The following is a 27,246-nucleotide window of genomic DNA, read 5'->3' on the forward strand; positions in this document are numbered from 1 at the left end:
AGTTTAATCTTTCTCCTGTGTTCTCCCACACAGTGTTCAGAACCAGTGAAGTGACATGAAGAATATTACACACTTTTTCTAGCAGATGGGGGACATCGCTTTTACAGATTTGAACAATTCATTAAAAGTCAGGTTCTGTTAAGGTTCATTATGCTGTGATTTTTCTCACATCTTGTCTAGTCTCTCTAGTCCAGGCTGATCCTACTCTAAGTAGGGGACCGAGGGAGTCCTCTCACCGGTCCACCAGCTGGACCAGCTGGACCAGCACAATGTAAGTTGTGCTCCCTCTGTGCCTAGTGCTGCTGCTGATGCATGAAAGAGGAGACAGGCCACATCCATTCAGGTGTTGCAGAAATGTTTTCATCCTCAACATTCCCCACATTAATGGGCAGATCTGGGCAAAATGGATTAGTGCATGTGCTTTTTAGACAGTGAGAACTGTCTCAGGAAGGACTTACCAAGGCTTGGTCAGGGCTAGGAAGGACTGTCAGGTGGATTATGGGATGGGGCACCACAGGCCATATGTGCCAGTCCAAACAATTTGTTCCTGCCTACCCTCTTCTATGCCACACTCTCTCTCCAGAGACCTGTCATCCTTCCCTGTATAACCAGTCCTTTCCACTTTATAACCAGCTCTGTATCCATAGCATGACCAGAATATTATGACGCATACTTGACAAGGCATGTCTTCTGTGTGTACATGCATGTAAGTTTAGGTGACCCGAGGCTGTTTGCATGCCCCATTATATGAACGGGGACATGTCTGTCTCATGATAGTGGAATACGTGCTTTTGGGGAAACTGACAGGTACATAAAAGTAGACGCTGTTCATGTCACTTCGCACATACTTGCAAACAGATGTGGATGGTGGCAGGCATCTGCAGTTCGATTACAGGATGGGTGCATATTTGTTTACGTGACAGGGATGAACCATAGTGTACAGGAGTCACATACCTTCATGAGAGCTTTATTAACATGAAAAGTTGGACACCCCTATTATAGGTCTCTCATGACATCTAATCTTCACATCTCAGATGTTTCTGTAATAACAATCACTTTCCTGAAGTGTTGTCTGAGATTATAGATATAGTTGACAAGGAAGAATTGTGATTTAAGATCAGACTGGCAGTGCAGAAACTAAATGCATTGGATGCCAAAACGCTTTAATCACAGATGTAAACAATTTTACAAATTATATGACTTCCCTGCCGCATGGGAGAGACAACTCAATCTAGAAGAAGTCAAGAGGGAGTCAATGTAGTGGTTCCAGCTGTGTGGTACATAGTCATGGGGCAGGGCTGTGAGGTCCCTTTCCATTTTTGAGTGGCTCTGGACACCAATAGTTATAGCATTGGGTAGAGAAAATTTAATTATTGGTTGGCTTGTTCAAATTCCCTCAACACCCAACAACTAGCTGGTGCTGGTGCTCACAATCAGCCTGTCCCAAAGGCTTTCCACAAAGATACTCTCACAGTGCTTGACAGACTGTTTACACTCAATGTACTCTATTTTTAGAACTAAGTTACTCCCTTATCCTATAGGGTTAACTAAAGTTCATATGCTAACAGCTCTTGTCAACTAAGTCCACCCCATGCCAACTGCCACAAGGAACATCTTTTTAGGCTTGACTTACTTTATACTGAAGTTGGTGAGAGCTGTTCCATTGTCTGATCCAAAGAAACAGTGGCAAGATCTAATGTCTTTTAATACTTGCGCTAAAACTCCACCAGGGTACAGCAAATCCAAATCCTATGTTTGCAAGTATGTCTCCCAGTTTATTAATTTACTAATATATGTGCGTATACATGCACTACACGTATTTGTGTCACTGTAAAGAAATACAGCTGGACAACTTGATTCAATTTGCTCACTGATTTTTTCCTTGGACTTCAGTGGCATTTAGTTGTGTCTCTGTTGATCAGCATGATTTTTAGGTCCATGCAGTATTATATTTTATCTTGGCTCCAAATATGTTCTCAAATTAGCATGATGATACAGATGGATTCTTGTCTCAGAGCCATATGATTGATTTCATCTCTGATATTCTGCTCCATCAATATGCAGGAATTAGTCCTGACATCAAAGGGCAGTCTGTTTACATTGGGAGTGCAAAATATCAGCGCTAAGCAATGCAAAACAGATTAAAAAAGAGAATAGCACTGCCATTGCTTTTTGAAACAAAACAAAACACAAAGCTTATTAATTAGGAAAGCCATGCACTCTCTTCTCTAAAGCAATTATCTTAAATGCTGAGAACATAAGAACATCTGCAATGAGTCAAACCAAAGGTCTGTTTAGACTGCTGTGCATGTACACTAGTGGTCAATTTAGGATGCTAGAGATATGAATGGGGTGAGCAGATGGTGATATACTTCCCCTCTTGCAGCCTTTCCAAAACAAAGATTCTAGAGGATTTCCAGGAAGTGGACCAGCAATAATCACAGTAAATTTAGATGGGTTATAATTTCTCAGCCACTCAGAACAGATTTTAAAAGTTAGTAGCAATACCACTGTTGTGGTTTACCCCCAGCCTGCAACTAAGACCCACACAGCCGCTCACTCACTCCCATCCAGTGGGATGGGGGAGAGAATCGGAAGAATAAAAGTTAGAAAATTCGTGGGTTGAGATAAAGACAGTTTAATAGGTAAAGCAAAAGCCGCGCGCACAAGCAAAGCAAAACAAGGAATTCATTCACTATTTCCCATGGGCAGGCAGGTGTTCAGCCATCTCCAGGAAAGCAGGGCTCCATCATGCATAACGGTTACTTGGGAAGACAAACACTATCACTCCGAACATCCCCCCCTTCCTTGTTCTTCCCCCAGCTTTATATGCTGAGCATGACATCATATGGTATGGAATATCCCTTCGGTCAGTTGGGGTCAGCTGTCTCAGCTGTGTTCCCTCCCAACTTCTTGTGCACCCCCAGCCTACTCGCTGGTGGGGTGGTGTGAGAAGCAGAAAAGGCCTTGACTCTGTGTAAGCCCTGCTCAGCAGTAACAAAAACCTCCCTGTATTATCAACACTGTTTCCAGCACAAATCCAAAACACAGCCCCATACTAGCTACTATGAAGAAAATTAACTCTATCCCAGCCAAAACCAGCACATTCTTCACCCCTTATTTCATAGCATTTACGTCATGCTCAGGTCCCACACTATCCAATACATCCTCATTAACCACCACGCCCCTTCCCATCCTTCGACAGAATACAAAGATATCATTCCCTTAGTCTATGGACCACCCCTGTGAAATGTCTGTAAAATGTCCACAAATGTCCACAAACTGTCCACTGAGTTCATTTAGTCCATGACTTTGGGTTCCACCTGTTATGGTGGTCACTCAGGACAGGAGAGGTCGTGTGTTGGATGGAGTTACTGGGCACCAAAGCCAGCTCAGGTCGGGTCACTGCTGCACTTGCACTGCTTCTTGTAAGGCTTGTCCTCCATTGGTTCAGGTGGTTCCTGCTATAGTAATTCCTATAACATGCAACTGAAATCACGGGTTACAACAATTTAAAGATATTTCCATTAAAGTCTTCACCCCTGGTCCCTTTGGACCAAACCACAGGGCTTAAAATTGCAATGAACTCCTCCTCTTGCCCCTGCTCCGGCTTGGACTTATCCACAGACTGCAGTCCTTTAGGGGAGTACCGGCTCCAAGTCTTTTGTACATTGACAAGTACAAAAGACAATCTTCTGAATCAAAATAATTACGACACTATTTATGTTCCAAACAAAATGGAAGATAACATCCAATCTGAACCTCCCGTGGCGCAACTTGAGGCCATTTCCTCTCATCCTATCGCTTGTTACTTGGGAGAAGAGACCGACACCCACCTCGCTACAACCTCCTTTCAGGGAGTTGTAGAGAGCGATGAGGTCTCCCCTCAGCCTCCTTTTCTCCAGGCTAAACAGTCCCAGTTCCCTCAGCCGCTCCTCAGAAGACTTGTTCTCCAGACCCCTCACCAGCCTCGTTGCCCTTCTCTGGACACGCTCCAGCACCTCAACGTCCTTCTTGTAGTGAGGGGCCCAAAACTGAACACAGTATTCGAGGTGCGGCCTCACCAGTGCCGAGTACAGGGGCACGATCACTTCCCTCCTCCTGCTGGCCACACTATTTCTGATACAGGCCAGGATGCCATTGGCCTTCTTGGCCGCCTGGGCACACTGCCGGCTCATGTTCAGCCGGCTGTCGACCAGCACCCCCAGGTCCTTTTCTGACAGGCAGCTTTCCAGCCACTCTTCCCCAAGCTTGTAGCGCTGCATGGGGTTGTTGTGGCCGAAGTGCAGGACCTGACACTTGGCCTTGTTGAACCTCATACAGTTGGCCTCGGCCCATCGATCCAGCCTGTCCAGGTCCCTCTGCAGAGCCTTCCTACCCTCGAGCAGATCAACGCTCCCGCCCAACTTTGTGTCGTCTGCAAACTTACTGAGGGTGCACTCAATCCCCTTGTCTAGATCATTGATAAAGATATTAAACAGAACTGGCCCCAATACCGAGCCCTGGGGAACACCACTTGTAAGAGGCCACGAACTGGATTTAACTCCATTCACCACAACTCTTTGGGCCCGCCCAGCCAGCCAGTTTTTTACCCAGCGAAGAGTATGCCCATCCAAGCCATAAGCAGCCGGTTTCTCCAGGAGAATGCTGTGGGAAACGGTGTCAAAGGCCTTACTGAAGTCTAGGTAGACCACATCCACAGCCTTTCCCTCATCCACTGGGCGGGTCACCTGGTCATAGAAGGAGATCAGGTTGGTCAAGCAGGACCTGCCTTTCATAAACCCATGCTGACTGGGCCTGATCACGTGGTTGTCCTGTATGTGTCGCGTGCTGGCACCAAGATGATCTGCTCCATAACCTTCCCTGGTACCGAGGTCAGGCTGACAGGCCTGATCTGTAGTTCCCCAGATCCTCCTTCCAGCCCTTCTTGTAGATGGGCGTCACATTTGATAACCTCCAGTCAACTGGGACCCTCCCAGTCAGCCAGGATTGCTGATAAAGGGTTGAAAGTGGCTTGGTGAGCACTTCCACCAGCTCCCTCAGTACCCTTCGGTGGATCCCATCTGGCCCCATAGACTTCTGCATGTCTAAGTGGTGTAGCAGGTCACTAAAGATTTCCCCTTGGATTATGGGGGCTTCATTCTGCTCCCTGTTCCTGTTGTCCAGCTCAGGAGGCTGGATACCCTGAGAAAAAATGGTCTTACTATTAAAGACTGATGCAAAGAAAGCATTAAGTACCTCAGCCTTTTTGTCATCCTTTCTCACTGTGTTTCCCCCTGCATCCAATAAAGGATGGAGATTCTCCTTATCCCTCCTTTTGCTGTTAATGTATTTATAGAAACATTTTTTTATTGCATTTTACCACAGTAGCCAGATTAAGTTCTAGTTGGGCTTTGGCCCTTCTAATTTTCTCCCTGCATAATCTCACGACATCTTTGTAGTCTTCCTGAGTTGCCTGCCTCTTCTTCCAAAAGTCATAAAGTCTCTTTTTTTTTGCTGAGTTCCAGCCAAAACTCTCTGTTCAGCAAACTGGCCTTCTTCCCTGGTGGCTCTTATTTTGGCACATAGGGATGGCCTGCTCCTTGGCCTTTAAGATGTCCTTCTTGAAGAATGTCTAGACTTCCTGAACCCCTCTGCCCTTCAGGACTGCCTCCCAAGGGGCTCTGTCAAGCAGATCCCCAAACAGGCCAAAGTCTGCCCTGCGGAACTTCGAGGTGGCAGTTCTGCTGACCCCCCTCCTTACTTCTCTGAGGATTTAAATGTCTATAATTCCATGATCACTGTGGCCAAGGCGGCCTCCAACCATCACATCACCCACAAGTCCTCCTCTGTTCGCAAAAAACAGGTCCAGTACAAAGCCTTCCCTAGCTGGCTCACTGACCAACTGTGTCAGGAAGTTACCTTCCACACACTCCAGGAAACTGCCTGTGGTGGTCAGGTCTCTACTGTTGCTGTGCTGGTGAGAGAGCAGTGTTCCCAAAAAGGCTCCGTTTCCGAATGGTGATGAGGGGGTGCGGGAGGGGAAGTGCCTGGTGCTGCAGGACACTCCTGCCTCCTGCGCCTGGCCTAACTGTGCCCCCAGCTCTCAAGCTGCTGCTCTGCACGGGCTCGTGCCCAAGCCTCCCACCGGTGCAGCAAGCAGAGCGTCCATCCAGAGCCCCGCTCCAGACTCGTGGTGCTTGTTCCCGGTGCAGAGGGCTCACCGCTTGGAGACCGTGATGTCCACCTCCCCAGGGGTCGCCCCGGGGCAATGCTGTCGGGCTCCCAGGGGTTGGTTTGCCCCAGGTTCACCCGGTGCAGCCCCCCTGCTGGAGCACAGCCAGCTGGAGCAGGCTGCCCAGGAGCGTGTCCGGATGACTTTCGAAGGCTGGAGGCTCCACAACCTCCCTGGGCAGCCTGTGTGAGTGTCGGAGCACCCTCAGAGTCTGGACGTGCTTTCTTGTGTTCAGATGGAATTTCATGCTTTTTTCCTTGGTGCCCATTGGTTCTTGTCCTGCCAGTGGTCACTACTGGGAAGGCTCTGGCTCCCTTGCCCGCGCTCCCTCCCATCCGGCATACACGCACAGAGGCATCTTCCCCTTAAAATGGAAGCAGAGCAGAAAACTGGAAAAGAAAGGAAAACGGGGTCAGGGGAAGCATTCTCTTTTGGTACTACTTACTCACCTCAAAATGCCGCCCCGCTTCCACTGCGCCTGAGCAGGCAGCAACCTGCTACCTGCCCGCATTCCCCAACAACGCGTTGCACAGACACTCACAGACAGAGGGTTGCTTAAAAGAAGCTAATTTATTGTCATCTTTGTATCGCGTATAGGTCCCAGAGGGGATCAACTCTGTCCAACAGGGTGGGTGGTCCCATCCTGTTACAGGTGGTAGCAGGAGCCTCAGTTGCAACGGCATCTTCATCTGGACCGGGGGAGATTCCCCGAGCTCTGCTTATGCTGAGCTCCTCTTGAGCGGTGTCGTCTCCATGCCTAGTGTGCTCAGATCTGCGGCACAGACTCCCCAGGCAGTCTCCGGGATGAGCAGATTCTCTGTCCCGGTGTCTGAAATTGCTCCCCGGGCCCCGCCAGTGTGAGAGGAAAGTAGGTCCTCAGGGTCACAGGCATGGGTGGAAAAGCCTGTGACCACCAGGATATGGGTGCGGAGCTGCATGAGGTGGAAATTGTCCTGCTGGGTGTGCCTCGCCGTGAGACTGGAAGGCGGCATCTCGACAACAGCGCAGCTCTCCGGCCATGGTGTGCTGCTGGTAAAGCTGGCCTCTGCCTACTCAAGGCTCAGGTAGGCGCCGGAGCTGCCTTGCTGTACTGCAAAAATCATCTCCGTGCAGATGCTCACCTTGGAGGTGCCTGTCAGCTGGAACCTGCAGGACCGGGAGGCGGGCAGCACCGTTAGCTGGCAGTGGTGCGACTGAGGCAAAAGCAGCCAGGCTGATCTCACCAACAGTCGGACCCAGCAGGCGATTTTCTCCACGTCTAAGTAGGAGCGTGTGCAGAGGGTGCGTAGGAGGTACGAGCTCCGATCCCTCAGCAGCTTGTCGTCGGGGTGGTGGAGAAAGCACAACGTATCCCCCAGCAGCTGCTCCCTCGAGCACATGCACTCCAGCACCACACGGGTGCTGGAGTGCCTTGCTGGCAGCTGCCCCGTGGTGTCCAGCTCCAGGCTGAAAGAGTGCCCGGGGGGTGGCCGCAGGAACACGAGCAGGCAGTAGGCGATGCTGTTCTCGTGGACGCTCCAGGCTTCATAGGTGCCGTCCATCCCAATGGCCGGGTGCATCTGCGGCATGAAAGTCCTCTTGCAAAGCACTCGGCAGACACCAAGGAGGTCACCCACCAGCTCCTTCAGCACCTTGCACGCGTCGGGCAGGCCCTGCATTGGCGATGGGCTGGACACAGCCAAAGACCTGACACCATTGCGTGCACGATTGAGGTCTTCCTCCTCCTCGTCGTCCTCCTCCTCGCTGCTGGAGCTGTCCTGCTCGCTGCAGCTGTCAGAGGCAAGCTTCGTTTTCCCGGCCAGCCAGCAGGCCTCGGCGAGCAGGACCAGGGCTGCTGCAGCGGTCCAAAACGGCCACTGCTGCAACACAGAAAGGAGCGTGGCTTCCTCCGCGCGCCTGCTCCGCTCAATCTCCTGCAGCAGCCGAGTCATCTCCTGATGCAGATACTCCTGACGCTGCTGCATCCGCTCAGCCGTGGCCACATCTGTCTGGCGATTGTGCTTCAGCCCGTGCTGGAGGGCCAGCGCAGCCAGGACGAGGGCGATTGCGGCAGCCATGGCCTGGAGGAGGTGGGAGAAAATGGGGCTGAGCAGGGCTGGGTGGGAGGGAGCACGGGGCTGGGGGAGCGGGGCAGGAGCCTCCTGGAGCTGGGGGTGGTAGGAGAGGGGGTGAGGGAGGCGGGAGGGAGCAAGGGCAGGGTTTGTGAGCACTGCATGGATGGGAGCACCCTCAGAGGCTGTCCCAGGAAAGCGTTTGGGCGTCGACAGGCTGGAAGGGGCCGCAGGCCCCGGCTGGAGACAGCATGGGGCCCACCCTGCCCAAGCGGCCCTGATGGCCAGCCCCTGGCTGGGCTGTGCCCCGTGAAAGGGCAAGGGACACCCGAGTAGAGTCTCCCGAGGCCCCATCCCTGCCACCCAACAGCGTCCCACGGAGCCGCGGGCACCCGGCCCATCCCCAAAGCCTCTCTGGGCACCTGCCACCACTGGGAGCCCCGAGCACCTCTGCCCCCAGCCCCCAGGGCGGTACCGTGCCCTGCCCTGAGGGGCTCGGCTCTCGTTCTGGGTTAGAAACCCGCCTTGGCCACCTGCCCCGTCCCCCATCCAGCCCAGCCTTCCCCCTGCATGCTGCACTCACCGATCGCCCGAGTCAAACAGCAGCGGGGCTGCCTGAGGATGTCCCTGGGGACAGCTCCCATTGTGACCTGTCCCCTGTGCTGTCACAGCCACCAGCGCAGCGTCGCCCAGCCGGCAGGCCCCAGCCTTCGTCCCCACCGCCCGGCTCAGCAGGTCCTGGCCATCGCACCAAGTACAAACCCGCCCGGCAGGAGTGAGCTCCCAGGGCCTCGCTTGACAAAGCGGGCAGACGCCCCCCAAAACCGTAAATGAAATGAAAATGGGGACTGTAGGTGGATGTCCCTGACTTACGTAGAGAGGTGCAAAGTTTTCTGGGCCAGGTGGTCTGACTCCGAGTTGTCTTGAAAAGAAGAGCTACGAGCCCTTGGGCAGAGGCAAAACTCCTCCTCCCTCTTCTCCTCTTGGGTTCCTTCTGCCGGGGCAGGACTTAGCCCTGCAGGGTTTCCTGGCGGGCAGGCCGCCCAAAGGAATTCAAAGTGTGCTCGTGTGAGAGAAGGTGACGTGGCCCGTGGATGGTTTACTCCTGCTCGGCCACCCTGTGAGATGGGTCGGCTCCCTCGGTGCTGGCCTTTGTGCTTGTAGACATGACGGTGCCGTTGGTGCCTTCGTGGCACTGATGGGGGGGGGGGGTGATGGTGTCTATCCCTGTGGCGGGATGGGGCCTCTCCGCGGCAGGGTCTCTGCTCTTGCTGTGCTGGTGAGAGAGCAGTGTTCCCAAAAAGGCTCCGTTTCCGAATGGTGATGAGGGGGTGCGGGAGGGGAAGTGCCTGGTGCTGCAGGACACTCCTGCCTCCTGCGCCTGGCCTAACTGTGCCCCCAGCTCTCAAGCTGCTGCTCTGCACGGGCTCGTGCCCAAGCCTCCCACCGGTGCAGCAAGCAGAGCGTCCATCCAGAGCCCCGCTCCAGACTCGTGGTGCTTGTTCCCGGTGCAGAGGGCTCACCGCTTGGAGACCGTGATGTCCACCTCCCCAGGGGTCGCCCCGGGGCAATGCTGTCGGGCTCCCAGGGGTTGGTTTGCCCCAGGTTCACCCGGTGCAGCCCCCCTGCTGGAGCACAGCCAGCTGGAGCAGGCTGCCCAGGAGCGTGTCCGGATGACTTTCGAAGGCTGGAGGCTCCACAACCTCCCTGGGCAGCCTGTGTGAGTGTCGGAGCACCCTCAGAGTCTGGACGTGCTTTCTTGTGTTCAGATGGAATTTCATGCTTTTTTCCTTGGTGCCCATTGGTTCTTGTCCTGCCAGTGGTCACTACTGGGAAGGCTCTGGCTCCCTTGCCCGCGCTCCCTCCCATCCGGCATACACGCACAGAGGCATCTTCCCCTTAAAATGGAAGCAGAGCAGAAAACTGGAAAAGAAAGGAAAACGGGGTCAGGGGAAGCATTCTCTTTTGGTACTACTTACTCACCTCAAAATGCCGCCCCGCTTCCACTGCGCCTGAGCAGGCAGCAACCTGCTACCTGCCCGCATTCCCCAACAACGCGTTGCACAGACACTCACAGACAGAGGGTTGCTTAAAAGAAGCTAATTTATTGTCATCTTTGTATCGCGTATAGGTCCCAGAGGGGATCAACTCTGTCCAACAGGGTGGGTGGTCCCATCCTGTTACAGGTGGTAGCAGGAGCCTCAGTTGCAACGGCATCTTCATCTGGACCGGGGGAGATTCCCCGAGCTCTGCTTATGCTGAGCTCCTCTTGAGCGGTGTCGTCTCCATGCCTAGTGTGCTCAGATCTGCGGCGCGGACTCCCCAGGCAGTCTCCGGGATGAGCAGATTCTCTGTCCCGGTGTCTGAAATTGCTCCCCGGGCCCCGCCAGTGTGAGAGGAAAGTAGGTCCTCAGGGTCACAGGCATGGGTGGAAAAGCCTGTGACCACCAGGATATGGGTGCGGAGCTGCATGAGGTGGAAATTGTCCTGCTGGGTGTGCCTCGCCGTGAGACTGGAAGGCGGCATCTCGACAACAGCGCAGCTCTCCGGCCATGGTGTGCTGCTGGTAAAGCTGGCCTCTGCCTACTCAAGGCTCAGGTAGGCGCCGGAGCTGCCTTGCTGCACTGCAAAAATCATCTCCGTGCAGATGCTCACCTTGGAGGTGCCTGTCAGCTGGAACCTGCAGGACCGGGAGGCGGGCAGCACCGTTAGCTGGCAGTGGTGCGACTGAGGCAAAAGCAGCCAGGCTGATCTCACCAACAGTCGGACCCAGCAGGCGATTTTCTCCACGTCTAAGTAGGAGCGTGTGCAGAGGGTGCGTAGGAGGTACGAGCTCCGATCCCTCAGCAGCTTGTCGTCGGGGTGGTGGAGAAAGCACAACGTATCCCCCAGCAGCTGCTCCCTCGAGCACATGCACTCCAGCACCACACGGGTGCTGGAGTGCCTTGCTGGCAGCTGCCCCGTGGTGTCCAGCTCCAGGCTGAAAGAGTGCCCGGGGGGTGGCCGCAGGAACACGAGCAGGCAGTAGGCGATGCTGTTCTCGTGGACGCTCCAGGCTTCATAGGTGCCGTCCATCCCAATGGCCGGGTGCATCTGCGGCATGAAAGTCCTCTTGCAAAGCACTCGGCAGACACCAAGGAGGTCACCCACCAGCTCCTTCAGCACCTTGCACGCGTCGGGCAGGCCCTGCATTGGCGATGGGCTGGACACAGCCAAAGACCTGACACCATTGCGTGCACGATTGAGGTCTTCCTCCTCCTCGTCGTCCTCCTCCTCGCTGCTGGAGCTGTCCTGCTCGCTGCAGCTGTCAGAGGCAAGCTTCGTTTTCCCGGCCAGCCAGCAGGCCTCGGCGAGCAGGACCAGGGCTGCTGCAGCGGTCCAAAACGGCCACTGCTGCAACACAGAAAGGAGCGTGGCTTCCTCCGCGCGCCTGCTCCGCTCAATCTCCTGCAGCAGCCGAGTCATCTCCTGATGCAGATACTCCTGACGCTGCTGCATCCGCTCAGCCGTGGCCACATCTGTCTGGCGATTGTGCTTCAGCCCGTGCTGGAGGGCCAGCGCAGCCAGGACGAGGGCGATTGCGGCAGCCATGGCCTGGAGGAGGTGGGAGAAAATGGGGCTGAGCAGGGCTGGGTGGGAGGGAGCACGGGGCTGGGGGAGCGGGGCAGGAGCCTCCTGGAGCTGGGGGTGGTAGGAGAGGGGGTGAGGGAGGCGGGAGGGAGCAAGGGCAGGGTTTGTGAGCACTGCATGGATGGGAGCACCCTCAGAGGCTGTCCCAGGAAAGCGTTTGGGCGTCGACAGGCTGGAAGGGGCCGCAGGCCCCGGCTGGAGACAGCATGGGGCCCACCCTGCCCAAGCGGCCCTGATGGCCAGCCCCTGGCTGGGCTGTGCCCCGTGAAAGGGCAAGGGACACCCGAGTAGAGTCTCCCGAGGCCCCATCCCTGCCACCCAACAGCGTCCCACGGAGCCGCGGGCACCCGGCCCATCCCCAAAGCCTCTCTGGGCACCTGCCACCACTGGGAGCCCCGAGCACCTCTGCCCCCAGCCCCCAGGGCGGTACCGTGCCCTGCCCTGAGGGGCTCGGCTCTCGTTCTGGGTTAGAAACCCGCCTTGGCCACCTGCCCCGTCCCCCATCCAGCCCAGCCTTCCCCCTGCATGCTGCACTCACCGATCGCCCGAGTCAAACAGCAGCGGGGCTGCCTGAGGATGTCCCTGGGGACAGCTCCCATTGTGACCTGTCCCCTGTGCTGTCACAGCCACCAGCGCAGCGTCGCCCAGCCGGCAGGCCCCAGCCTTCGTCCCCACCGCCCGGCTCAGCAGGTCCTGGCCATCGCACCAAGTACAAACCCGCCCGGCAGGAGTGAGCTCCCAGGGCCTCGCTTGACAAAGCGGGCAGACGCCCCCCAAAACCGTAAATGAAATGAAAATGGGGACTGTAGGTGGATGTCCCTGACTTACGTAGAGAGGTGCAAAGTTTTCTGGGCCAGGTGGTCTGACTCCGAGTTGTCTTGAAAAGAAGAGCTACGAGCCCTTGGGCAGAGGCAAAACTCCTCCTCCCTCTTCTCCTCTTGGGTTCCTTCTGCCGGGGCAGGACTTAGCCCTGCAGGGTTTCCTGGCGGGCAGGCCGCCCAAAGGAATTCAAAGTGTGCTCGTGTGAGAGAAGGTGACGTGGCCCGTGGATGGTTTACTCCTGCTCGGCCACCCTGTGAGATGGGTCGGCTCCCTCGGTGCTGGCCTTTGTGCTTGTAGACATGACGGTGCCGTTGGTGCCTTCGTGGCACTGATGGGGGGGGGGGGTGATGGTGTCTATCCCTGTGGCGGGATGGGGCCTCTCCGCGGCAGGGTCTCTGCTCTTGCTGTGCTGGTGAGAGAGCAGTGTTCCCAAAAAGGCTCCGTTTCCGAATGGTGATGAGGGGGTGCGGGAGGGGAAGTGCCTGGTGCTGCAGGACACTCCTGCCTCCTGCGCCTGGCCTAACTGTGCCCCCAGCTCTCAAGCTGCTGCTCTGCACGGGCTCGTGCCCAAGCCTCCCACCGGTGCAGCAAGCAGAGCGTCCATCCAGAGCCCCGCTCCAGACTCGTGGTGCTTGTTCCCGGTGCAGAGGGCTCACCGCTTGGAGACCGTGATGTCCACCTCCCCAGGGGTCGCCCCGGGGCAATGCTGTCGGGCTCCCAGGGGTTGGTTTGCCCCAGGTTCACCCGGTGCAGCCCCCCTGCTGGAGCACAGCCAGCTGGAGCAGGCTGCCCAGGAGCGTGTCCGGATGACTTTCGAAGGCTGGAGGCTCCACAACCTCCCTGGGCAGCCTGTGTGAGTGTCGGAGCACCCTCAGAGTCTGGACGTGCTTTCTTGTGTTCAGATGGAATTTCATGCTTTTTTCCTTGGTGCCCATTGGTTCTTGTCCTGCCAGTGGTCACTACTGGGAAGGCTCTGGCTCCCTTGCCCGCGCTCCCTCCCATCCGGCATACACGCACAGAGGCATCTTCCCCTTAAAATGGAAGCAGAGCAGAAAACTGGAAAAGAAAGGAAAACGGGGTCAGGGGAAGCATTCTCTTTTGGTACTACTTACTCACCTCAAAATGCCGCCCCGCTTCCACTGCGCCTGAGCAGGCAGCAACCTGCTACCTGCCCGCATTCCCCAACAACGCGTTGCACAGACACTCACAGACAGAGGGTTGCTTAAAAGAAGCTAATTTATTGTCATCTTTGTATCGCGTATAGGTCCCAGAGGGGATCAACTCTGTCCAACAGGGTGGGTGGTCCCATCCTGTTACAGGTGGTAGCAGGAGCCTCAGTTGCAACGGCATCTTCATCTGGACCGGGGGAGATTCCCCGAGCTCTGCTTATGCTGAGCTCCTCTTGAGCGGTGTCGTCTCCATGCCTAGTGTGCTCAGATCTGCGGCGCGGACTCCCCAGGCAGTCTCCGGGATGAGCAGATTCTCTGTCCCGGTGTCTGAAATTGCTCCCCGGGCCCCGCCAGTGTGAGAGGAAAGTAGGTCCTCAGGGTCACAGGCATGGGTGGAAAAGCCTGTGACCACCAGGATATGGGTGCGGAGCTGCATGAGGTGGAAATTGTCCTGCTGGGTGTGCCTCGCCGTGAGACTGGAAGGCGGCATCTCGACAACAGCGCAGCTCTCCGGCCATGGTGTGCTGCTGGTAAAGCTGGCCTCTGCCTACTCAAGGCTCAGGTAGGCGCCGGAGCTGCCTTGCTGCACTGCAAAAATCATCTCCGTGCAGATGCTCACCTTGGAGGTGCCTGTCAGCTGGAACCTGCAGGACCGGGAGGCGGGCAGCACCGTTAGCTGGCAGTGGTGCGACTGAGGCAAAAGCAGCCAGGCTGATCTCACCAACAGTCGGACCCAGCAGGCGATTTTCTCCACGTCTAAGTAGGAGCGTGTGCAGAGGGTGCGTAGGAGGTACGAGCTCCGATCCCTCAGCAGCTTGTCGTCGGGGTGGTGGAGAAAGCACAACGTATCCCCCAGCAGCTGCTCCCTCGAGCACATGCACTCCAGCACCACACGGGTGCTGGAGTGCCTTGCTGGCAGCTGCCCCGTGGTGTCCAGCTCCAGGCTGAAAGAGTGCCCGGGGGGTGGCCGCAGGAACACGAGCAGGCAGTAGGCGATGCTGTTCTCGTGGACGCTCCAGGCTTCATAGGTGCCGTCCATCCCAATGGCCGGGTGCATCTGCGGCATGAAAGTCCTCTTGCAAAGCACTCGGCAGACACCAAGGAGGTCACCCACCAGCTCCTTCAGCACCTTGCACGCGTCGGGCAGGCCCTGCATTGGCGATGGGCTGGACACAGCCAAAGACCTGACACCATTGCGTGCACGATTGAGGTCTTCCTCCTCCTCGTCGTCCTCCTCCTCGCTGCTGGAGCTGTCCTGCTCGCTGCAGCTGTCAGAGGCAAGCTTCGTTTTCCCGGCCAGCCAGCAGGCCTCGGCGAGCAGGACCAGGGCTGCTGCAGCGGTCCAAAACGGCCACTGCTGCAACACAGAAAGGAGCGTGGCTTCCTCCGCGCGCCTGCTCCGCTCAATCTCCTGCAGCAGCCGAGTCATCTCCTGATGCAGATACTCCTGACGCTGCTGCATCCGCTCAGCCGTGGCCACATCTGTCTGGCGATTGTGCTTCAGCCCGTGCTGGAGGGCCAGCGCAGCCAGGACGAGGGCGATTGCGGCAGCCATGGCCTGGAGGAGGTGGGAGAAAATGGGGCTGAGCAGGGCTGGGTGGGAGGGAGCACGGGGCTGGGGGAGCGGGGCAGGAGCCTCCTGGAGCTGGGGGTGGTAGGAGAGGGGGTGAGGGAGGCGGGAGGGAGCAAGGGCAGGGTTTGTGAGCACTGCATGGATGGGAGCACCCTCAGAGGCTGTCCCAGGAAAGCGTTTGGGCGTCGACAGGCTGGAAGGGGCCGCAGGCCCCGGCTGGAGACAGCATGGGGCCCACCCTGCCCAAGCGGCCCTGATGGCCAGCCCCTGGCTGGGCTGTGCCCCGTGAAAGGGCAAGGGACACCCGAGTAGAGTCTCCCGAGGCCCCATCCCTGCCACCCAACAGCGTCCCACGGAGCCGCGGGCACCCGGCCCATCCCCAAAGCCTCTCTGGGCACCTGCCACCACTGGGAGCCCCGAGCACCTCTGCCCCCAGCCCCCAGGGCGGTACCGTGCCCTGCCCTGAGGGGCTCGGCTCTCGTTCTGGGTTAGAAACCCGCCTTGGCCACCTGCCCCGTCCCCCATCCAGCCCAGCCTTCCCCCTGCATGCTGCACTCACCGATCGCCCGAGTCAAACAGCAGCGGGGCTGCCTGAGGATGTCCCTGGGGACAGCTCCCATTGTGACCTGTCCCCTGTGCTGTCACAGCCACCAGCGCAGCGTCGCCCAGCCGGCAGGCCCCAGCCTTCGTCCCCACCGCCCGGCTCAGCAGGTCCTGGCCATCGCACCAAGTACAAACCCGCCCGGCAGGAGTGAGCTCCCAGGGCCTCGCTTGACAAAGCGGGCAGACGCCCCCCAAAACCGTAAATGAAATGAAAATGGGGACTGTAGGTGGATGTCCCTGACTTACGTAGAGAGGTGCAAAGTTTTCTGGGCCAGGTGGTCTGACTCCGAGTTGTCTTGAAAAGAAGAGCTACGAGCCCTTGGGCAGAGGCAAAACTCCTCCTCCCTCTTCTCCTCTTGGGTTCCTTCTGCCGGGGCAGGACTTAGCCCTGCAGGGTTTCCTGGCGGGCAGGCCGCCCAAAGGAATTCAAAGTGTGCTCGTGTGAGAGAAGGTGACGTGGCCCGTGGATGGTTTACTCCTGCTCGGCCACCCTGTGAGATGGGTCGGCTCCCTCGGTGCTGGCCTTTGTGCTTGTAGACATGACGGTGCCGTTGGTGCCTTCGTGGCACTGATGGGGGGGGGGGGGTGATGGTGTCTATCCCTGTGGCGGGATGGGGCCTCTCCGCGGCAGGGTCTCTGCTCTTGCTGTGCTGGTGAGAGAGCAGTGTTCCCAAAAAGGCTCCGTTTCCGAATGGTGATGAGGGGGTGCGGGAGGGGAAGTGCCTGGTGCTGCAGGACACTCCTGCCTCCTGCGCCTGGCCTAACTGTGCCCCCAGCTCTCAAGCTGCTGCTCTGCACGGGCTCGTGCCCAAGCCTCCCACCGGTGCAGCAAGCAGAGCGTCCATCCAGAGCCCCGCTCCAGACTCGTGGTGCTTGTTCCCGGTGCAGAGGGCTCACCGCTTGGAGACCGTGATGTCCACCTCCCCAGGGGTCGCCCCGGGGCAATGCTGTCGGGCTCCCAGGGGTTGGTTTGCCCCAGGTTCACCCGGTGCAGCCCCCCTGCTGGAGCACAGCCAGCTGGAGCAGGCTGCCCAGGAGCGTGTCCGGATGACTTTCGAAGGCTGGAGGCTCCACAACCTCCCTGGGCAGCCTGTGTGAGTGTCGGAGCACCCTCAGAGTCTGGACGTGCTTTCTTGTGTTCAGATGGAATTTCATGCTTTTTTCCTTGGTGCCCATTGGTTCTTGTCCTGCCAGTGGTCACTACTGGGAAGGCTCTGGCTCCCTTGCCCGCGCTCCCTCCCATCCGGCATACACGCACAGAGGCATCTTCCCCTTAAAATGGAAGCAGAGCAGAAAACTGGAAAAGAAAGGAAAACGGGGTCAGGGGAAGCATTCTCTTTTGGTACTACTTACTCACCTCAAAATGCCGCCCCGCTTCCACTGCGCCTGAGCAGGCAGCAACCTGCTACCTGCCCGCATTCCCCAACAACGCGTTGCACAGACACTCACAGACAGAGGGTTGCTTAAAAGAAGCTAATTTATTGTCATCTTTGTATCGCGTATAGGTCCCAGAGGGGATCAACTCTGTCCAACAGGGTGGGTGGTCCCATCCTGTTACAGGTGGTAGCAGGAGCCTCAGTTGCAACGGCATCTTCATCTGGACCGGGGGAGATTCCCCGAGCTCTGCTTATGCTGAGCTCCTCTTGAGCGGTGTCGTCTCCATGCCTAGTGTGCTCAGATCTGCGGCGCGGACTCCCCAGGCAGTCTCCGGGATGAGCAGATTCTCTGTCCCGGTGTCTGAAATTGCTCCCCGGGCCCCGCCAGTGTGAGAGGAAAGTAGGTCCTCAGGGTCACAGGCATGGGTGGAAAAGCCTGTGACCACCAGGATATGGGTGCGGAGCTGCATGAGGTGGAAATTGTCCTGCTGGGTGTGCCTCGCCGTGAGACTGGAAGGCGGCATCTCGACAACAGCGCAGCTCTCCGGCCATGGTGTGCTGCTGGTAAAGCTGGCCTCTGCCTACTCAAGGCTCAGGTAGGCGCCGGAGCTGCCTTGCTGCACTGCAAAAATCATCTCCGTGCAGATGCTCACCTTGGAGGTGCCTGTCAGCTGGAACCTGCAGGACCGGGAGGCGGGCAGCACCGTTAGCTGGCAGTGGTGCGACTGAGGCAAAAGCAGCCAGGCTGATCTCACCAACAGTCGGACCCAGCAGGCGATTTTCTCCACGTCTAAGTAGGAGCGTGTGCAGAGGGTGCGTAGGAGGTACGAGCTCCGATCCCTCAGCAGCTTGTCGTCGGGGTGGTGGAGAAAGCACAACGTATCCCCCAGCAGCTGCTCCCTCGAGCACATGCACTCCAGCACCACACGGGTGCTGGAGTGCCTTGCTGGCAGCTGCCCCGTGGTGTCCAGCTCCAGGCTGAAAGAGTGCCCGGGGGGTGGCCGCAGGAACACGAGCAGGCAGTAGGCGATGCTGTTCTCGTGGACGCTCCAGGCTTCATAGGTGCCGTCCATCCCAATGGCCGGGTGCATCTGCGGCATGAAAGTCCTCTTGCAAAGCACTCGGCAGACACCAAGGAGGTCACCCACCAGCTCCTTCAGCACCTTGCACGCGTCGGGCAGGCCCTGCATTGGCGATGGGCTGGACACAGCCAAAGACCTGACACCATTGCGTGCACGATTGAGGTCTTCCTCCTCCTCGTCGTCCTCCTCCTCGCTGCTGGAGCTGTCCTGCTCGCTGCAGCTGTCAGAGGCAAGCTTCGTTTTCCCGGCCAGCCAGCAGGCCTCGGCGAGCAGGACCAGGGCTGCTGCAGCGGTCCAAAACGGCCACTGCTGCAACACAGAAAGGAGCGTGGCTTCCTCCGCGCGCCTGCTCCGCTCAATCTCCTGCAGCAGCCGAGTCATCTCCTGATGCAGATACTCCTGACGCTGCTGCATCCGCTCAGCCGTGGCCACATCTGTCTGGCGATTGTGCTTCAGCCCGTGCTGGAGGGCCAGCGCAGCCAGGACGAGGGCGATTGCGGCAGCCATGGCCTGGAGGAGGTGGGAGAAAATGGGGCTGAGCAGGGCTGGGTGGGAGGGAGCACGGGGCTGGGGGAGCGGGGCAGGAGCCTCCTGGAGCTGGGGGTGGTAGGAGAGGGGGTGAGGGAGGCGGGAGGGAGCAAGGGCAGGGTTTGTGAGCACTGCATGGATGGGAGCACCCTCAGAGGCTGTCCCAGGAAAGCGTTTGGGCGTCGACAGGCTGGAAGGGGCCGCAGGCCCCGGCTGGAGACAGCATGGGGCCCACCCTGCCCAAGCGGCCCTGATGGCCAGCCCCTGGCTGGGCTGTGCCCCGTGAAAGGGCAAGGGACACCCGAGTAGAGTCTCCCGAGGCCCCATCCCTGCCACCCAACAGCGTCCCACGGAGCCGCGGGCACCCGGCCCATCCCCAAAGCCTCTCTGGGCACCTGCCACCACTGGGAGCCCCGAGCACCTCTGCCCCCAGCCCCCAGGGCGGTACCGTGCCCTGCCCTGAGGGGCTCGGCTCTCGTTCTGGGTTAGAAACCCGCCTTGGCCACCTGCCCCGTCCCCCATCCAGCCCAGCCTTCCCCCTGCATGCTGCACTCACCGATCGCCCGAGTCAAACAGCAGCGGGGCTGCCTGAGGATGTCCCTGGGGACAGCTCCCATTGTGACCTGTCCCCTGTGCTGTCACAGCCACCAGCGCAGCGTCGCCCAGCCGGCAGGCCCCAGCCTTCGTCCCCACCGCCCGGCTCAGCAGGTCCTGGCCATCGCACCAAGTACAAACCCGCCCGGCAGGAGTGAGCTCCCAGGGCCTCGCTTGACAAAGCGGGCAGACGCCCCCCAAAACCGTAAATGAAATGAAAATGGGGACTGTAGGTGGATGTCCCTGACTTACGTAGAGAGGTGCAAAGTTTTCTGGGCCAGGTGGTCTGACTCCGAGTTGTCTTGAAAAGAAGAGCTACGAGCCCTTGGGCAGAGGCAAAACTCCTCCTCCCTCTTCTCCTCTTGGGTTCCTTCTGCCGGGGCAGGACTTAGCCCTGCAGGGTTTCCTGGCGGGCAGGCCGCCCAAAGGAATTCAAAGTGTGCTCGTGTGAGAGAAGGTGACGTGGCCCGTGGATGGTTTACTCCTGCTCGGCCACCCTGTGAGATGGGTCGGCTCCCTCGGTGCTGGCCTTTGTGCTTGTAGACATGACGGTGCCGTTGGTGCCTTCGTGGCACTGATGGGGGGGGGGGGGTGATGGTGTCTATCCCTGTGGCGGGATGGGGCCTCTCCGCGGCAGGGTCTCTGCTCTTGCTGTGCTGGTGAGAGAGCAGTGTTCCCAAAAAGGCTCCGTTTCCGAATGGTGATGAGGGGGTGCGGGAGGGGAAGTGCCTGGTGCTGCAGGACACTCCTGCCTCCTGCGCCTGGCCTAACTGTGCCCCCAGCTCTCAAGCTGCTGCTCTGCACGGGCTCGTGCCCAAGCCTCCCACCGGTGCAGCAAGCAGAGCGTCCATCCAGAGCCCCGCTCCAGACTCGTGGTGCTTGTTCCCGGTGCAGAGGGCTCACCGCTTGGAGACCGTGATGTCCACCTCCCCAGGGGTCGCCCCGGGGCAATGCTGTCGGGCTCCCAGGGGTTGGTTTGCCCCAGGTTCACCCGGTGCAGCCCCCCTGCTGGAGCACAGCCAGCTGGAGCAGGCTGCCCAGGAGCGTGTCCGGATGACTTTCGAAGGCTGGAGGCTCCACAACCTCCCTGGGCAGCCTGTGTGAGTGTCGGAGCACCCTCAGAGTCTGGACGTGCTTTCTTGTGTTCAGATGGAATTTCATGCTTTTTTCCTTGGTGCCCATTGGTTCTTGTCCTGCCAGTGGTCACTACTGGGAAGGCTCTGGCTCCCTTGCCCGCGCTCCCTCCCATCCGGCATACACGCACAGAGGCATCTTCCCCTTAAAATGGAAGCAGAGCAGAAAACTGGAAAAGAAAGGAAAACGGGGTCAGGGGAAGCATTCTCTTTTGGTACTACTTACTCACCTCAAAATGCCGCCCCGCTTCCACTGCGCCTGAGCAGGCAGCAACCTGCTACCTGCCCGCATTCCCCAACAACGCGTTGCACAGACACTCACAGACAGAGGGTTGCTTAAAAGAAGCTAATTTATTGTCATCTTTGTATCGCGTATAGGTCCCAGAGGGGATCAACTCTGTCCAACAGGGTGGGTGGTCCCATCCTGTTACAGGTGGTAGCAGGAGCCTCAGTTGCAACGGCATCTTCATCTGGACCGGGGGAGATTCCCCGAGCTCTGCTTATGCTGAGCTCCTCTTGAGCGGCGTCGTCTCCATGCCTAGTGTGCTCAGATCTGCGGCGCGGACTCCCCAGGCAGTCTCCGGGATGAGCAGATTCTCTGTCCCGGTGTCTGAAATTGCTCCCCGGGCCCCGCCAGTGTGAGAGGAAAGTAGGTCCTCAGGGTCACAGGCATGGGTGGAAAAGCCTGTGACCACCAGGATATGGGTGCGGAGCTGCATGAGGTGGAAATTGTCCTGCTGGGTGTGCCTCGCCGTGAGACTGGAAGGCGGCATCTCGACAACAGCGCAGCTCTCCGGCCATGGTGTGCTGCTGGTAAAGCTGGCCTCTGCCTACTCAAGGCTCAGGTAGGCGCCGGAGCTGCCTTGCTGCACTGCAAAAATCATCTCCGTGCAGATGCTCACCTTGGAGGTGCCTGTCAGCTGGAACCTGCAGGACCGGGAGGCGGGCAGCACCGTTAGCTGGCAGTGGTGCGACTGAGGCAAAAGCAGCCAGGCTGATCTCACCAACAGTCGGACCCAGCAGGCGATTTTCTCCACGTCTAAGTAGGAGCGTGTGCAGAGGGTGCGTAGGAGGTACGAGCTCCGATCCCTCAGCAGCTTGTCGTCGGGGTGGTGGAGAAAGCACAACGTATCCCCCAGCAGCTGCTCCCTCGAGCACATGCACTCCAGCACCACACGGGTGCTGGAGTGCCTTGCTGGCAGCTGCCCCGTGGTGTCCAGCTCCAGGCTGAAAGAGTGCCCGGGGGGTGGCCGCAGGAACACGAGCAGGCAGTAGGCGATGCTGTTCTCGTGGACGCTCCAGGCTTCATAGGTGCCGTCCATCCCAATGGCCGGGTGCATCTGCGGCATGAAAGTCCTCTTGCAAAGCACTCGGCAGACACCAAGGAGGTCACCCACCAGCTCCTTCAGCACCTTGCACGCGTCGGGCAGGCCCTGCATTGGCGATGGGCTGGACACAGCCAAAGACCTGACACCATTGCGTGCACGATTGAGGTCTTCCTCCTCCTCGTCGTCCTCCTCCTCGCTGCTGGAGCTGTCCTGCTCGCTGCAGCTGTCAGAGGCAAGCTTCGTTTTCCCGGCCAGCCAGCAGGCCTCGGCGAGCAGGACCAGGGCTGCTGCAGCGGTCCAAAACGGCCACTGCTGCAACACAGAAAGGAGCGTGGCTTCCTCCGCGCGCCTGCTCCGCTCAATCTCCTGCAGCAGCCGAGTCATCTCCTGATGCAGATACTCCTGACGCTGCTGCATCCGCTCAGCCGTGGCCACATCTGTCTGGCGATTGTGCTTCAGCCCGTGCTGGAGGGCCAGCGCAGCCAGGACGAGGGCGATTGCGGCAGCCATGGCCTGGAGGAGGTGGGAGAAAATGGGGCTGAGCAGGGCTGGGTGGGAGGGAGCACGGGGCTGGGGGAGCGGGGCAGGAGCCTCCTGGAGCTGGGGGTGGTAGGAGAGGGGGTGAGGGAGGCGGGAGGGAGCAAGGGCAGGGTTTGTGAGCACTGCATGGATGGGAGCACCCTCAGAGGCTGTCCCAGGAAAGCGTTTGGGCGTCGACAGGCTGGAAGGGGCCGCAGGCCCCGGCTGGAGACAGCATGGGGCCCACCCTGCCCAAGCGGCCCTGATGGCCAGCCCCTGGCTGGGCTGTGCCCCGTGAAAGGGCAAGGGACACCCGAGTAGAGTCTCCCGAGGCCCCATCCCTGCCACCCAACAGCGTCCCACGGAGCCGCGGGCACCCGGCCCATCCCCAAAGCCTCTCTGGGCACCTGCCACCACTGGGAGCCCCGAGCACCTCTGCCCCCAGCCCCCAGGGCGGTACCGTGCCCTGCCCTGAGGGGCTCGGCTCTCGTTCTGGGTTAGAAACCCGCCTTGGCCACCTGCCCCGTCCCCCATCCAGCCCAGCCTTCCCCCTGCATGCTGCACTCACCGATCGCCCGAGTCAAACAGCAGCGGGGCTGCCTGAGGATGTCCCTGGGGACAGCTCCCATTGTGACCTGTCCCCTGTGCTGTCACAGCCACCAGCGCAGCGTCGCCCAGCCGGCAGGCCCCAGCCTTCGTCCCCACCGCCCGGCTCAGCAGGTCCTGGCCATCGCACCAAGTACAAACCCGCCCGGCAGGAGTGAGCTCCCAGGGCCTCGCTTGACAAAGCGGGCAGACGCCCCCCAAAACCGTAAATGAAATGAAAATGGGGACTGTAGGTGGATGTCCCTGACTTACGTAGAGAGGTGCAAAGTTTTCTGGGCCAGGTGGTCTGACTCCGAGTTGTCTTGAAAAGAAGAGCTACGAGCCCTTGGGCAGAGGCAAAACTCCTCCTCCCTCTTCTCCTCTTGGGTTCCTTCTGCCGGGGCAGGACTTAGCCCTGCAGGGTTTCCTGGCGGGCAGGCCGCCCAAAGGAATTCAAAGTGTGCTCGTGTGAGAGAAGGTGACGTGGCCCGTGGATGGTTTACTCCTGCTCGGCCACCCTGTGAGATGGGTCGGCTCCCTCGGTGCTGGCCTTTGTGCTTGTAGACATGACGGTGCCGTTGGTGCCTTCGTGGCACTGATGGGGGGGGGGGGTGATGGTGTCTATCCCTGTGGCGGGATGGGGCCTCTCCGCGGCAGGGTCTCTGCTCTTGCTGTGCTGGTGAGAGAGCAGTGTTCCCAAAAAGGCTCCGTTTCCGAATGGTGATGAGGGGGTGCGGGAGGGGAAGTGCCTGGTGCTGCAGGACACTCCTGCCTCCTGCGCCTGGCCTAACTGTGCCCCCAGCTCTCAAGCTGCTGCTCTGCACGGGCTCGTGCCCAAGCCTCCCACCGGTGCAGCAAGCAGAGCGTCCATCCAGAGCCCCGCTCCAGACTCGTGGTGCTTGTTCCCGGTGCAGAGGGCTCACCGCTTGGAGACCGTGATGTCCACCTCCCCAGGGGTCGCCCCGGGGCAATGCTGTCGGGCTCCCAGGGGTTGGTTTGCCCCAGGTTCACCCGGTGCAGCCCCCCTGCTGGAGCACAGCCAGCTGGAGCAGGCTGCCCAGGAGCGTGTCCGGATGACTTTCGAAGGCTGGAGGCTCCACAACCTCCCTGGGCAGCCTGTGTGAGTGTCGGAGCACCCTCAGAGTCTGGACGTGCTTTCTTGTGTTCAGATGGAATTTCATGCTTTTTTCCTTGGTGCCCATTGGTTCTTGTCCTGCCAGTGGTCACTACTGGGAAGGCTCTGGCTCCCTTGCCCGCGCTCCCTCCCATCCGGCATACACGCACAGAGGCATCTTCCCCTTAAAATGGAAGCAGAGCAGAAAACTGGAAAAGAAAGGAAAACGGGGTCAGGGGAAGCATTCTCTTTTGGTACTACTTACTCACCTCAAAATGCCGCCCCGCTTCCACTGCGCCTGAGCAGGCAGCAACCTGCTACCTGCCCGCATTCCCCAACAACGCGTTGCACAGACACTCACAGACAGAGGGTTGCTTAAAAGAAGCTAATTTATTGTCATCTTTGTATCGCGTATAGGTCCCAGAGGGGATCAACTCTGTCCAACAGGGTGGGTGGTCCCATCCTGTTACAGGTGGTAGCAGGAGCCTCAGTTGCAACGGCATCTTCATCTGGACCGGGGGAGATTCCCCGAGCTCTGCTTATGCTGAGCTCCTCTTGAGCGGTGTCGTCTCCATGCCTAGTGTGCTCAGATCTGCGGCGCGGACTCCCCAGGCAGTCTCCGGGATGAGCAGATTCTCTGTCCCGGTGTCTGAAATTGCTCCCCGGGCCCCGCCAGTGTGAGAGGAAAGTAGGTCCTCAGGGTCACAGGCATGGGTGGAAAAGCCTGTGACCACCAGGATATGGGTGCGGAGCTGCATGAGGTGGAAATTGTCCTGCTGGGTGTGCCTCGCCGTGAGACTGGAAGGCGGCATCTCGACAACAGCGCAGCTCTCCGGCCATGGTGTGCTGCTGGTAAAGCTGGCCTCTGCCTACTCAAGGCTCAGGTAGGCGCCGGAGCTGCCTTGCTGCACTGCAAAAATCATCTCCGTGCAGATGCTCACCTTGGAGGTGCCTGTCAGCTGGAACCTGCAGGACCGGGAGGCGGGCAGCACCGTTAGCTGGCAGTGGTGCGACTGAGGCAAAAGCAGCCAGGCTGATCTCACCAACAGTCGGACCCAGCAGGCGATTTTCTCCACGTCTAAGTAGGAGCGTGTGCAGAGGGTGCGTAGGAGGTACGAGCTCCGATCCCTCAGCAGCTTGTCGTCGGGGTGGTGGAGAAAGCACAACGTATCCCCCAGCAGCTGCTCCCTCGAGCACATGCACTCCAGCACCACACGGGTGCTGGAGTGCCTTGCTGGCAGCTGCCCCGTGGTGTCCAGCTCCAGGCTGAAAGAGTGCCCGGGGGGTGGCCGCAGGAACACGAGCAGGCAGTAGGCGATGCTGTTCTCGTGGACGCTCCAGGCTTCATAGGTGCCGTCCATCCCAATGGCCGGGTGCATCTGCGGCATGAAAGTCCTCTTGCAAAGCACTCGGCAGACACCAAGGAGGTCACCCACCAGCTCCTTCAGCACCTTGCACGCGTCGGGCAGGCCCTGCATTGGCGATGGGCTGGACACAGCCAAAGACCTGACACCATTGCGTGCACGATTGAGGTCTTCCTCCTCCTCGTCGTCCTCCTCCTCGCTGCTGGAGCTGTCCTGCTCGCTGCAGCTGTCAGAGGCAAGCTTCGTTTTCCCGGCCAGCCAGCAGGCCTCGGCGAGCAGGACCAGGGCTGCTGCAGCGGTCCAAAACGGCCACTGCTGCAACACAGAAAGGAGCGTGGCTTCCTCCGCGCGCCTGCTCCGCTCAATCTCCTGCAGCAGCCGAGTCATCTCCTGATGCAGATACTCCTGACGCTGCTGCATCCGCTCAGCCGTGGCCACATCTGTCTGGCGATTGTGCTTCAGCCCGTGCTGGAGGGCCAGCGCAGCCAGGACGAGGGCGATTGCGGCAGCCATGGCCTGGAGGAGGTGGGAGAAAATGGGGCTGAGCAGGGCTGGGTGGGAGGGAGCACGGGGCTGGGGGAGCGGGGCAGGAGCCTCCTGGAGCTGGGGGTGGTAGGAGAGGGGGTGAGGGAGGCGGGAGGGAGCAAGGGCAGGGTTTGTGAGCACTGCATGGATGGGAGCACCCTCAGAGGCTGTCCCAGGAAAGCGTTTGGGCGTCGACAGGCTGGAAGGGGCCGCAGGCCCCGGCTGGAGACAGCATGGGGCCCACCCTGCCCAAGCGGCCCTGATGGCCAGCCCCTGGCTGGGCTGTGCCCCGTGAAAGGGCAAGGGACACCCGAGTAGAGTCTCCCGAGGCCCCATCCCTGCCACCCAACAGCGTCCCACGGAGCCGCGGGCACCCGGCCCATCCCCAAAGCCTCTCTGGGCACCTGCCACCACTGGGAGCCCCGAGCACCTCTGCCCCCAGCCCCCAGGGCGGTACCGTGCCCTGCCCTGAGGGGCTCGGCTCTCGTTCTGGGTTAGAAACCCGCCTTGGCCACCTGCCCCGTCCCCCATCCAGCCCAGCCTTCCCCCTGCATGCTGCACTCACCGATCGCCCGAGTCAAACAGCAGCGGGGCTGCCTGAGGATGTCCCTGGGGACAGCTCCCATTGTGACCTGTCCCCTGTGCTGTCACAGCCACCAGCGCAGCGTCGCCCAGCCGGCAGGCCCCAGCCTTCGTCCCCACCGCCCGGCTCAGCAGGTCCTGGCCATCGCACCAAGTACAAACCCGCCCGGCAGGAGTGAGCTCCCAGGGCCTCGCTTGACAAAGCGGGCAGACGCCCCCCAAAACCGTAAATGAAATGAAAATGGGGACTGTAGGTGGATGTCCCTGACTTACGTAGAGAGGTGCAAAGTTTTCTGGGCCAGGTGGTCTGACTCCGAGTTGTCTTGAAAAGAAGAGCTACGAGCCCTTGGGCAGAGGCAAAACTCCTCCTCCCTCTTCTCCTCTTGGGTTCCTTCTGCCGGGGCAGGACTTAGCCCTGCAGGGTTCCTGGCGGGCAGGCCGCCCAAAGGAATTC

At 59.1% G+C, this 27,246-nt stretch overlaps 6 pseudogenes; all 6 read right to left on the reverse strand.

Moving 5' to 3' along the window:
- Positions 1-6,933: 6,933 nt before the first annotated feature.
- Positions 6,934-8,271, reverse strand: LOC143159946 (inositol 1,4,5-trisphosphate receptor-interacting protein-like 1; annotated as a pseudogene).
- A 2,247-nt stretch (positions 8,272-10,518) lies between these two features.
- Positions 10,519-11,856, reverse strand: LOC143159947 (inositol 1,4,5-trisphosphate receptor-interacting protein-like 1; annotated as a pseudogene).
- A 2,247-nt stretch (positions 11,857-14,103) lies between these two features.
- LOC143159948 (inositol 1,4,5-trisphosphate receptor-interacting protein-like 1) lies at positions 14,104-15,441 on the reverse strand (annotated as a pseudogene).
- Positions 15,442-17,689: 2,248 nt separating this feature from the next.
- Positions 17,690-19,027, reverse strand: LOC143159950 (inositol 1,4,5-trisphosphate receptor-interacting protein-like 1; annotated as a pseudogene).
- A 2,248-nt stretch (positions 19,028-21,275) lies between these two features.
- Positions 21,276-22,613, reverse strand: LOC143159951 (inositol 1,4,5-trisphosphate receptor-interacting protein-like 1; annotated as a pseudogene).
- Positions 22,614-24,860: 2,247 nt separating this feature from the next.
- LOC143159952 (inositol 1,4,5-trisphosphate receptor-interacting protein-like 1) lies at positions 24,861-26,198 on the reverse strand (annotated as a pseudogene).
- Between the last annotated feature and the right edge of the window lie 1,048 nt (positions 26,199-27,246).

This window comes from Aptenodytes patagonicus, chromosome 4, assembly GCF_965638725.1.
Source record: "Aptenodytes patagonicus chromosome 4, bAptPat1.pri.cur, whole genome shotgun sequence".
In the NCBI taxonomy this organism is placed as follows: Eukaryota; Metazoa; Chordata; class Aves; order Sphenisciformes; family Spheniscidae; genus Aptenodytes; species Aptenodytes patagonicus.